Source organism: Drosophila albomicans, chromosome X (genome assembly GCF_009650485.2).
Source record: "Drosophila albomicans strain 15112-1751.03 chromosome X, ASM965048v2, whole genome shotgun sequence".
NCBI lineage: Eukaryota > Metazoa > Arthropoda > Insecta > Diptera > Drosophilidae > Drosophila > Drosophila albomicans.
Genome location: NC_047627.2, coordinates 32,511,440 through 32,523,451, shown reverse-complemented (window position 1 = coordinate 32,523,451; position 12,012 = coordinate 32,511,440).

The window sequence follows — 12,012 nt, the reverse complement described above, 5'->3', positions numbered from 1 at the left end:
AGCAGAACAGAGCTGAATAGAGCAGAGCGAAAAGAAATGGATGCCAAGAGCCAGCATGTGAATCTTATGGCAAACAAGTCAGAGCCAAGGACGTGCAGGCCAAGTAACAACATGCTGCTGATGCTGCTGCAGCAACAATAAAAATAAGAGCAACAATAACAGCAACTGTTTTGCATCTTGGCCAGCAAAAGAGGAAGACTCCTGTGTTGAGCTGCCTCTTTGCTGCGGGTTGTTGTCGCCAACGCAAAAAAAGTAATTTAAATTTTGAATTCAAACATAGTTTTTTTTCTTTCTATAGCTTACTCTAGATGCACAGACTAGCGATCCGTTGGGAAAGCGGAGACGAGTGTGTTCAATTATTAAATTGCTTTAAATTTGGATTTCAAACATTAAATGCATTAAGCATTTATTGAAATTTATTAACAGTTGTGGATGACTACATTTTAGATAATCTTTATTCATCTTGTGCAGCGCATCTTCAAGTCGAGCTGCCTTTGCATCTGCTGCGAACTTTAGCTTGACATTTATTCCTCTATCGATTGACTCGATAGTTATTGCTTGAGCCTTGCTCTCGACTTACTCTCGAAGTCTTTTTATATATTTCTATCTTTTGCTACTTTTGAAGTGCTGCTTTTGAACAAGTTGCTTAATACGTTGTGCAATGTTCGCGAGCAAGACGCAGTGCAAATAAAATAGAAGAGTTCATTCATTTTATTGCAGTCCGAGACATTGTGTAATTCTGTGCAGCATTCAATTTATGTTTTATTTTTAGAAAACTAACTTATTAAGTTTACGATGTTCTGGTTAAATTTTATATCCAGTCATTCATCATAAGATAATAATATTTTAATATGTTCCAACAGCAGATAATTTAAACTATCGTTTACAAATTGTTCTTGTTGATGTAATTTATAAACTGAATTTTTCTAGGTCTCCCAATGAAAGGGTCTCTAACAGTCTATAGTTGAAGCTGGCTTACTTTGCTCGTTCGTTTCCCAGTTGCCTTTTGACTGCGTGTTTCTGTCTCTCTTGCAGTTTAATAGACCATATTTGCAACTCAAAGATTAGCATTATCGTTTACAAATTAAAGGGTCTCTAACAGTCAATAGTTGGAGTTTACTTTGTGTACCTGTTTCTCAGTTGACTTTTAACAATGTCGCTGCCTCTCTTTCGTTTAACACACATTTGCATCTCAAAGTTCAGCATTATCGTTAATAAGTAAAAGGGTCTCTAACAGTCTAAAGTTGGAGCTTATCTTATTTTCTTTACTTGTTGGTTTCCCAGTCGATTTTTAACTATGTATGTGTCTATTTTTCTTGCAATTGAACAGACCATAATAAACATTATTATGCATCTCAAAGCTTAGCACTATCCTCAACAAATGAAAGGGTCTCTGAGAGTCTATAGTTGAAACTTGCTTACATACTTGCTTGTTATCCAGTTGATTTTTTGCCAGTGTCTCTCTGTCTCTCTTGCAGTTGAATAGACTATATTCAACATTAATTGGCAACTCAAAGATTAGCATTATCGTTCACAAATGAAAGGGTCTCTAACAGTCAATAGTTGGAGTTTACTTTGTGTACCTGTTTCTCAGTTGACTTTTAACAATGTCGCTGTCTCTCTTTCTGTTTAACACAAATTTGCATCTCAAATTTCAACATTATCGTTAATAAGTAAAAGGGTCTCTAACAGTCTATAGTTAGAGCGTGCTTTCTACGTTTGTTTGTTACCCAGTTTGACTTTTGACTATTCTCTCTCTCTCTCTCTCTCTCTGTTTTTCGCGGCGGAAGTGCGGCTAATTTGCTTCTCGGGCCGCAGTAAAAGTGCTCGACAGTCGAGCCAATACAAGAGGCTGAGTGGAGTCGAGTGCAGGCAGCGCGCAATGTTGCAATGTTTGAAGAGGGTGTAAAAGAGGATGAGAGAGGGGGCGAGGCTTGGGGGCGGGAGGCAACCGCAACTGCAAGTGGCTTAGACTTGACGCTGGAGGCGTGAGGCAGCTCGCAGCTGCAGTTGCATAATATGCGTGTCCTGCGGTCTCAAGTGCCGCGCCATCATGATCAGCAAAAGCAGCGCAATGAAGTTGTTCATAATGATGATGATGCTGATGATGATGATAATGATGTTGCCACTTTGCCTGGCGCTTGGTTTTTCACTGTGGTTGCTCGTCGCTGTCTGCGTCTATCCTGATGCTATCTGCAGCCACTTAAAAACATTTTATGCACACCGTGCTGCGTTTGGTTACCCTTCCATCCTCCATTCTCCATCCTCCAGCCTCACTCATCCCCCTCCTCCTGGTTCATCTCTCCTGTTTTGTCGCTGTCGCTTTGTGCGCTGATCTTGATTTTCATAAGCTGCTTGGCATTCGTTGCAGCCAGTTGCATTCGGTGGTGTCGCTGGCATAAAGCTTTGCGGTTTCCAACAAGCAGCTTAAGTAGCTTCTCTGCACCATCCTCCACCCTCCACCCCCCCCTTTCACTCATGCAATGCAAATGCCAACGCCAACTCTTGTGTCCTCCGTCCTATCTCAACTGCATCTCATGCTGTCTACATTTTAATTGATATTTGCCTTATTACGAATTAATGACACCTTAGCTTTGAGCTCATGTAGCGCAATTATTGTTTCGACACTTTACCACCACTTACAACACGCAGCCAATACACAAAATGTAATATAACAACCACATAACATATTAACACACAAACGCACTTTCATTTCATTTCTCGAATTACGCATTCCCCACATACTCGTACTCAGCTCAGCTCAGCATTAATAATTTGCCAAATATTCTAGCTCGTAATCAATACTATCTGATTAACTTTGTTCCAAAGGCGCTTGCTACTCTGCAAATGTTTGTAATGGGCATTATGAATGTGTGCTTAAGTTGATATTTGTCCGAATTATGAAAGGTTTTTCTAAACTTGTTTAAAAGGAGACCCGCTACCCATAGGGTAGAAGGGTATTATAACTTTGTGCCGGCAGGAAATGTATGTAACAGGTAGAAGAAGGCATCTCCGATCCTATAAAGTATATATATTCTTGATCAGCGTCAACAGCCGAGACGATCTAGCCATGTCCGTCTGTGTGTCTATCCGTCTGTCCGTCCGTCCGTATGAAACACTTGATCTCAGAGACTATAAGAGATAGAGCTATAATTTTTTTCGACAGCATTTGTTATGAAGATCAGATCAAGTTTGTTTCAACTTTTTGCCACGCCCACTTCCGCCCCCGCAAATCAAAACAAGTAAGAAAGCTACAGTCGAGTGTACTCGACTGTGAGATACCCGCTACCCATTTTGAATAAAAGAAACATATTTTGCGGTATTTTCTCAAAATATACCAAATATACTGCAAAAATACTAAAAAAATACCAAATGGTATATTTGGTTTATCGACATAGTACCGCATTCAAAATATACCATAGACGGCACAATATACCAGATTGTCAGCCAAAGCAACTAAGACCCCTAGTAAGTAGGCGTTTTTGCCCATACAAAAGTATTTTTTTAATAACTTCGACAATTTTTATCTGATCGCAACCAAATTTTCAGGAATCATAACTACTATAGTAAATATTGTATATACCAAAATTCGCAACTCTAGCTTTAAAATTACGCTTGTTATTCGATTTTTTTGATTTGCGGGGGCGGAAGTGGGCGTGGCAAAAATTTGAAACAAACTTGATCTGCGTGCAAACATAACAAATGCTGTAAAAAAAAAATTATAGCTCTACCTCTTATAGTCTCTGAGATCCAGTGTTTCATACGGACGGACGGACAGACGGACAGACGGACAGACACACAGACGGACAGACTGACAGACGGACATGGCTATATCGTCTCGGCTGTTAACGCTGATCAAGAATATATATACTTTATAGGGTCGGAGATGCCTCCTTCTACCTGTTACATACATTTCCTGCCGGCACAAAGTTATAATACCCTTCTACCCTATGGGTAGCGGGTATAAAAATCGAATAACAAGCGTAAGTTTGAGCTAGAGCTGCGAATTTCGGTATGTACAATAATATTTATAGTAGTTGCTATTCCTGAAAATTTGGTTGCGATCAGATAAAAATTGTGGAAGTTATTAAAGAAATACTTTTGCATGGGCAAAAACGCCTACTTACTAGGGGTTTTAGTTGCTTTGGCTGACAATCTGGTATATTGTGCCGTCTATGGTATATTTTCAATGGTGTACTATATCGATATACCAAACATACCATTTGGTATATTTTTAGTATTTTTTTTTTAGTATTTTTGTTATATTTTGAAAATGATACCGCTATATTTTGCCTTTATTAAAAATGGGTAGCGGGTATCTCACAGTCGAGCACACTCGACTGTAACTTTCTTACTTGTTCGAATTTGTAGTTATACATGCTTATTTATTCTAAACTTCGTTAAAAGTAGACAATTTGTATTGACTTTATTAAACCCTTTATCGGCTTACAAGAACTCACTTATTTATATGCATTATTATATTTTGTTCCTTGTACCTTGTTTTAAAGTAGACAACTTGTAAAGACTTTATTAGACCCGTTCAAATTTTTACAAATATTTGCATAGTAATGCATATTTAATAAATGTATTTTTATGTATTTTTTGCTAAAGTTTGTATATATTTAGTTATTTGATGATTTTCTTAATTTTTTTGAAATTAGACAGCAAGTATAGACTTTTAAGACCCTTATTATGCTTATAAATGTTTTCTAGTATTTATATATTTTATTTTATAATATTTACAAATGTTATAGTATAGTATTACTTTATTTCTTTATGTTATTTTGAAATTGTTTGCTAGTTGATAACTAGTATAGACTATATTATACCCTTTATTTTTGTTTCATAAAGCTTAATAATAATATTATATATTAACAATTCATTTTAAAATATTTACATACGTTATATGATATTATATTATATTATAGTAATCATTTTTATATTTATTTCCATTGTAAGTCGTTGAGTTTTATACGCACTTTGCCTAAATTGAAGCGTTGTGGATTATTTAATAAGTGATTGGATTTTGTCAACGATGCTTATAATTATGTTTAGACAAATCATATGACAAATAATTCCGGGTTTTTCATTTGTCCTCAGGTTGCAATTTTTGTTGTTATTGTTGCTGTTGTTGCTGCTTGCTACTGGCAAAGTTGCCTCTAATTAAAACGAGCTTTACTCAGTTTTGTCACGTAATTTACTGTTGCAAATGCAATGCAGATGCACATGTGTGTGTGTGTGTGTGTGTGTATCTAAGAAACGCACTAATTACCCCATTGGCCATTACAAATGAAAGGGAATTGTTGTTGTTGTTGTTGGTGTTGTTGGTAGTGTTGCTGCTGCTGGTGTAATTACAGTTGCTGTTGTCATGGCAACATTTTTGTCCAATTGCATTTAGTGGGCTGCATTAGCCACGTTGATTCATTGACACACAAGCCGTGCACGCCATTTACTATATAATTCAATTCGCACATACACATACACACACACACACACACACACACACACACACACATACACACACATATATTGATTGCAAGTGCAAGTGGTAAAAATTGTTATCAGGTGAAACTTTTCAAAGTCTTTGATACTCTCTCACTTCAATAGCTTTCTACTTAACAGGTTACAATTTGACCATAAATAAATTATTTAGTTTTTTAGTTTTCATTTTAGTTTTGTAGCAGCAATACATCAATCAATATATATACATTATTTTAAATGTGTATATAATTGAATTTATATGGTTTTGTGTGTTTCAAATCTCATAAAATAACATATCAAAAACGTATTAAACGTTCTTCGATTGTTGCAGAACTTGTTTTGCAGTTTGAAGTCTCATCCAAGGCTAAGCAAAAAACAATTTGACCCGCTGTGAAAGAGTGTTTAACATGAATAACATTTCCGTTCGAAATATATTTAATAGTGCGCTTGCCTTTTTGTCCATCGTTGTTTAGAGTAGTTTGATTTGATGCCATTTTCTATTTTCTATTTTCTATTTCAGTGTTTTCCATTTTCTGTTTTGTATTCGTTCGTTTTCGTTTTTGGGCTTTTCCGCACGTAACTTCCAATCAAAATCGCTTGCAGAATTACGACAATGTCCAATTATTTTTGCCATGCCATGACGTTAATAGGATAAAAATGCGAAAATTATTATGTAATATGTCACACATTTTGTCGCTGCAGAGAAAACTATTTAACGTCCATGCGACACACACACACACACACACCGACTCAATACTATTCGACTACGACTTTAATATACCCGATCTGAATGGGGATTATGCATTATTAGACGATTGAATGCTCAAATAATTGATTTGGACGACGTAAATTGCTTGAGCCGAAGCTCGAAGCTCGAAGCCGCCTTAGAAGTGCTTAATTGCATTCTGAGTTAATGCTCATAATCCATTTGCAAAGTGCGTCTGCCAATAAATTCGCAATTTCATTTCACTCGCCGCAGGAGTGGAGAAATTTTGATCCAGTTTGTGCTTATTAAGATGTCATTTTAATTGACTTTGTTTTTGTTTTGGGTTCATTGTAAAGCTTACTTATTTTGAGCTAAACAATTTTTTTTTTTTGAATTAAGAAATTCAGTTTTAGTATTTTGCTTAACTAGAATTTAGTTAAAGAAATTTGGTTTCATTTTGTGTGCTTTTTATCACAACAAAATATTGATATTTTTAATATATTTAGCATATACTAAAATACTTTGCTTTTTTTTTTTATAAATTCTACAACAGAGAACTGTTAATTAATTAATGTTGCCAAGTCGACAATATTGAAACATATATAATTTTAACGAACTTTTCTTTTTAATTATTATATTAATTATTTGTATTCTATGTTTTGTTTCGTATTTTTTCACTTTATGGGTAAAAAGTGATGTAGAGCTCAATTTTATTTATTTAAGAAGTCATTTTTACATACTTGAATATTTTAATATTTTATAAGGATAAGTTTATTACTTTTAACTATGAAAAATATTTTATTTTGATGTGATTCTTTATTTTTTCTTTGTAAACAGAATTATTAATGAATGCTTTAATATATTTCAAAATATATTAAACTTCTTTAATATTTCCAATTCCAATAATTTATTAGTTTTACTAAAGAATAACTTGGCATGTAGTTTTACTTTAATGTATTTTTCTTTTTATTTGTGTATATAAATTATTTAGAGTTATTATTACGCAATTAATTACATTCTAATTACTTAAATATTTTTATATTTTTGAAACATTTTTTTTGTTGTAAGTTATTTAAAGTAATTTATTTTTTACTGAGCAATATTTTGTTTTTGACTTTTTTTTTGTAAATCTTGAATTGTTTAGAGTAATTATTAATTGCTTTAATATATTTCAAATACTTGCATATTTTTATAAATTTGACTTTATTTGTTTGACTGAAAATATTTTGCATAAAATTTGATTTCAATATATATATTTTTTTATATCCATACTGTCTGAATAATTTAACGAATATACAGAATTATAATGCTAAAGAAATAAGTTGTCAGCTTGGCATATTTTTGCCATGATACTTATATGCCCCATGAGGCAACATTGTAGCACGGGTATAAGGAGCGTTGTGTGAGAAGGAAATAAAAATATGGCAAGTGGAGTGGCGAGAATGAGGAGATGGAGATGGAGAGGAAGAAGGAAATGGAGGAGAGAGGAAGCCGCAAGGACTAGAAGAGACCGCTGAATGCGTAAAAATAGATTTACTTGACTTGAACAATTCATTTTGAGCCATGAGTCGACATCTCCCGCTGCTGTCTGTCAAATGGAAATTGACACTTTTGAGCATACACATGTTATACGTGTGTGTGTGTGTAGGTGTGTGTGTGTGTGTGATGACCAGGATGTGTTATGTGTCATCTAGGCTGTGCCCATTATACGGCATAATTTATGATGTTGCGCGCGCACGATCATTAAACTTTCATAAGTTGCAAGGGCGATGAAGAAATGCAACTGAGAGAGTGAGACAGACATACGAGAATGAGAGAGAGAGCGAGAGAAAGAGAGAGAGAATTATAGTTGAGGGCATTTGCATGTGACATTTAAATTGGGCATGCACTTTTGTGCAAGTTTTTGAAGAGATTTCTCATATTGCATACACGCATTTTGTGTGGCTAACCAGCCACGCCCACCATCCACCAACCATCGCCCATCTCTTCACCTCTCATCTGCCCCTTAGCTTGCGTGTGTGTGTGTGTGTGTGTGTGTGTATGGTTAACATGGCCATCATTTATCATACACATGACACTATTATGGCTACTTAAGTGCACAACAGCCCAAGTAATAACGAGCAGAACCCGCTCCCTTTTCCTCTCCCTTTTCACCTTCTCCCCCCTCGGGAAAAAAACTTGTCAGACGATCCGAATAACAGTGCCGCAATAAACTTAATTAACAAGTGATTTGAACAACATTCTCACACTGTGCGTTGTTGTTGTCTTTAGTTGGCAACAAAAGCAAACATTTAAATGGAATTTAATAAGTCCTCTCTGCCAAGGTGTCTCAATAAACGACTTTATGATGATAATTTGCCGCAATGTGTGTGTGTATGTGTGTGTGTCGAGAGGCTTTTTGGCCAGCACAACACAAATACAAACACAGAAACACAAACACACCGAGAGGACACGCGGGTTGACTTTAACTTTTTCGACTCAACCCCAAAATATTCGCTGCGAGGCTCAAGTCGTTAAATAATGTGAATAATATTCAATCGATTCACACAGCGTGAAACAGAGATAGCCACAGAGAAAGTGTGACAGAGAGAGATATACTATTATTTTATGGCACTTAAAATTGAATTATCAACTCTTAATTGCTTTTTCGGTGGCAAAACTTTACTTAAAGATTATGCTATATGGCGAAAGAAAGCCGCTTTAAAATACTCGAAAATATGGCTATTAAATTCAATTTACTTTAATGCTTAATTGAGATTGTGGTATGTCTGTGTCTGTGTGTGTATTGATTTGATTCCATCTCTCTCTGTCTCTCTCTCTCTCTCTAAGACGATTGCACAGTTGATTTTTCCATATTGTCAATTACCGCAAAAGCATAAAGATTGCCAGCAGCTTTCATTTTCTTAATTGTACCGAGACGAAACAAGCTTCTTTCACAATTTAAATTGCCAAAGTAAAGCAACGGCAACGGTAAAATAAAGACCTTAAACGCATTGAATTTACAGTCGAACAAATTGAGAGAGAGCCTATAAAGTATTTTCATTTGCCAATTGTTGAACTAGAAACTGTTTTCAAATTTTGTTACTCTTGAATAGAGTAAAATCTACATTGATTTTCAAATGAGAACTTTTCAAATTTTGAATGAAATTTTTGTTTATTTTTGTTTTAGTTAGCAGCACATTTAAACAAATATTTAATTGTTATTGCTACGATTTTTGTAGCCTTCGAAAGTATATTTTCAAATATCTGTTATTACTTTTGTACATTTTTGCTTATTCATTTGTGATATTAAAAAAAAAATATTAAAATGTTATATAGATATACCAAATCTAACTAACGGTATATTTTAGTATTTGCTGATAATTGTTAATAACTTGGAATATTTTAAGCTCTTTGATATGTAGATATACCAAGTATACTTTACGGTATATAATATTAACAAATGGTATATTTTGAGTTCTATGGTATATAAATATACCAAATTTATTTTTCGGTTTCTTTCAGTATTTGAGCAGTATACTAATTTGGCAGATTTTAACAGTGAAATTAATTTTGTACAGTATATTTTTGGTATATTAATTTGGTATATTTTAACAACAATACCACACTATGTTGCTTCTACTAGCAGCTATCTCATACTCGAGTTAGTCAATAAATTAGCTTCAAGGAAATAATAATAAAATTAAGTCGGATCATAGTTACTTTTATTGACAATTCGGTATATTTCGAGTGCTATTGTATTTAAATATACCAAATAAAACTTTCAGTATATTTTAGTAAATGTTTTTGGCATATTAATTTGACATACTTTAATAATAAAATTAATTCAGTATATTTTCGGTATATTAATTTGGTATATTTTAACAATAATACCACACTATGTTGCTTCTACTAGCAGCAATCTCATACTTGAGTTAGTCAATAAATTAGATTCAAGGAAATAATACGATCATTGACAATTCGGTATATTTCGATTTCCATGGTATATTGATGTACCAAATACAACTTTCAGTATATTTTAGTATTCAGTTCAGCATATTAATTTGACATACTTTAATAATAAAATTAATTCAGTATATTTTTGGTATATTAATTTGGTATATTTTAACAATAATACCACACTATGTTGCTTTTACTAGCAGCAATCTCATACTTGAGTTAGTCAATAAATTAGATTCAAGGAAATAATACGATCATTGACAATTTAGTATATTTCGAGTTCAATGGTATATTGATGTACCAAATACAACTTTCAGTATATTTTCGGTATATTAATTTGGAATATTTTAACAATAATACCACACTATGTTGCTTCTACTAGCAGCTATCTCATACTCGAGTTAGTCAATAAATTAGCTTCAACGAAATAATACTTTTATTGACAATTCGGTATATTTCGAGTTCTATGGTATATTGATGTACCAAATAAAACTTTCAGTATATTTTAGTATTCAGTTCAGCATATTAATTCGACACACTTTAATAATAAAATGAATTCTGTATATTTTCGGTATATTAATTTGGTATATTTTAACAATAATACCATACAATATTGCTTCTACTGAAAATGAGTTGCAGCAGGCGAGTTAGTCAATAAATAAGAGTCAAATAAATATAAATCTGTTGATGATTTCTTTAGTGTAAGCTGAGCGAAGATTGAATTTTCGCTTGCTGTTCATTAGTTAGACATCGAATGGAAGACAAATGGCAGAAGACTTAAAGTAACTAGCGAGAATGAAGCTGATGCTGATGGTGATGATGATGGTGATGTGAGGTCAACAACTGCACCTGTTGATTGAATGAGTGTTCGGCCTCCTCCCCCACCCCCTGATGCCAAACAATATAATAGGCCTAAACTGTTGGCAGTCTTAGAGCTAAGACCCCCAAAAAGGCAACACAACACAATTGATCCAAGTAAAGGGCGAAACGAAAGTGGAAGCTATACTAAATCCTGACACAGTGACACACACACACACACACACACACACACACACATACAGAGAAGGACAGACAGACAGACAGTCAGAAGAGGAGAACTAGCCAAAGGAAAAGCCAGACAAATTGTTTGGCCATTTTGAAGGCAATTATGTTAAAGCCCTTAGCACGCTCTTAACTGCAAAAGAGAGACAAAGAGTGAGAGAGAAAAGCTGTTGAACCGGTTTGAAGCCGGTTCGAACCGGGTTCGAGTTGCTGCTCGATGTGGGTTTGATTTGATTTTGTATTTAAGGCTTCGCCTCAGTCAACTTGTCCTGCGGCGGGAGTCGGAAGGGTAAATGAAAACTGGGCTTGTGGGACACAATGCCGATGTTGCACGTTGTTGTTGCACGTTGTACATATTTGGCTAAAAAGTAAAAGCCACCGCAAATAGGAAAAGCCGCATCCTTGTACAATGTGTAAATACATATTTAAATGATTGCATTTGCTTTAGCAACGTATCGTATGACAAAACGCAAATACATAAATCATAAGGAGTGAGAGAGAGAGAGTGGGAGGGAGCTACCAGCATATTAGACCAGAATATTTGACAGGAGAGTGAGACGGAGAGAGAGAGAGCTGTGATGCCTCAGGTATTCTGGGTATTTCTGCATGGCGAAAATGTATAAATTACATGACAGACAAATAATTTTCAATTTGTTGTTGATTTGTATTCGGTTGTGATGCTGCTGCTATTCGAATATTCAAATCATTGCACAAAACCATTCACATTTTTGGTCACACAAGTATGTTATGCATACGCCCCGTTGCCGCACGAACCATGAACCAAGCTGATGCCTCATGTCACTTGCAATCGTTGCTCCTGCGTATGTTTGTGTGTGTCTTTTAAA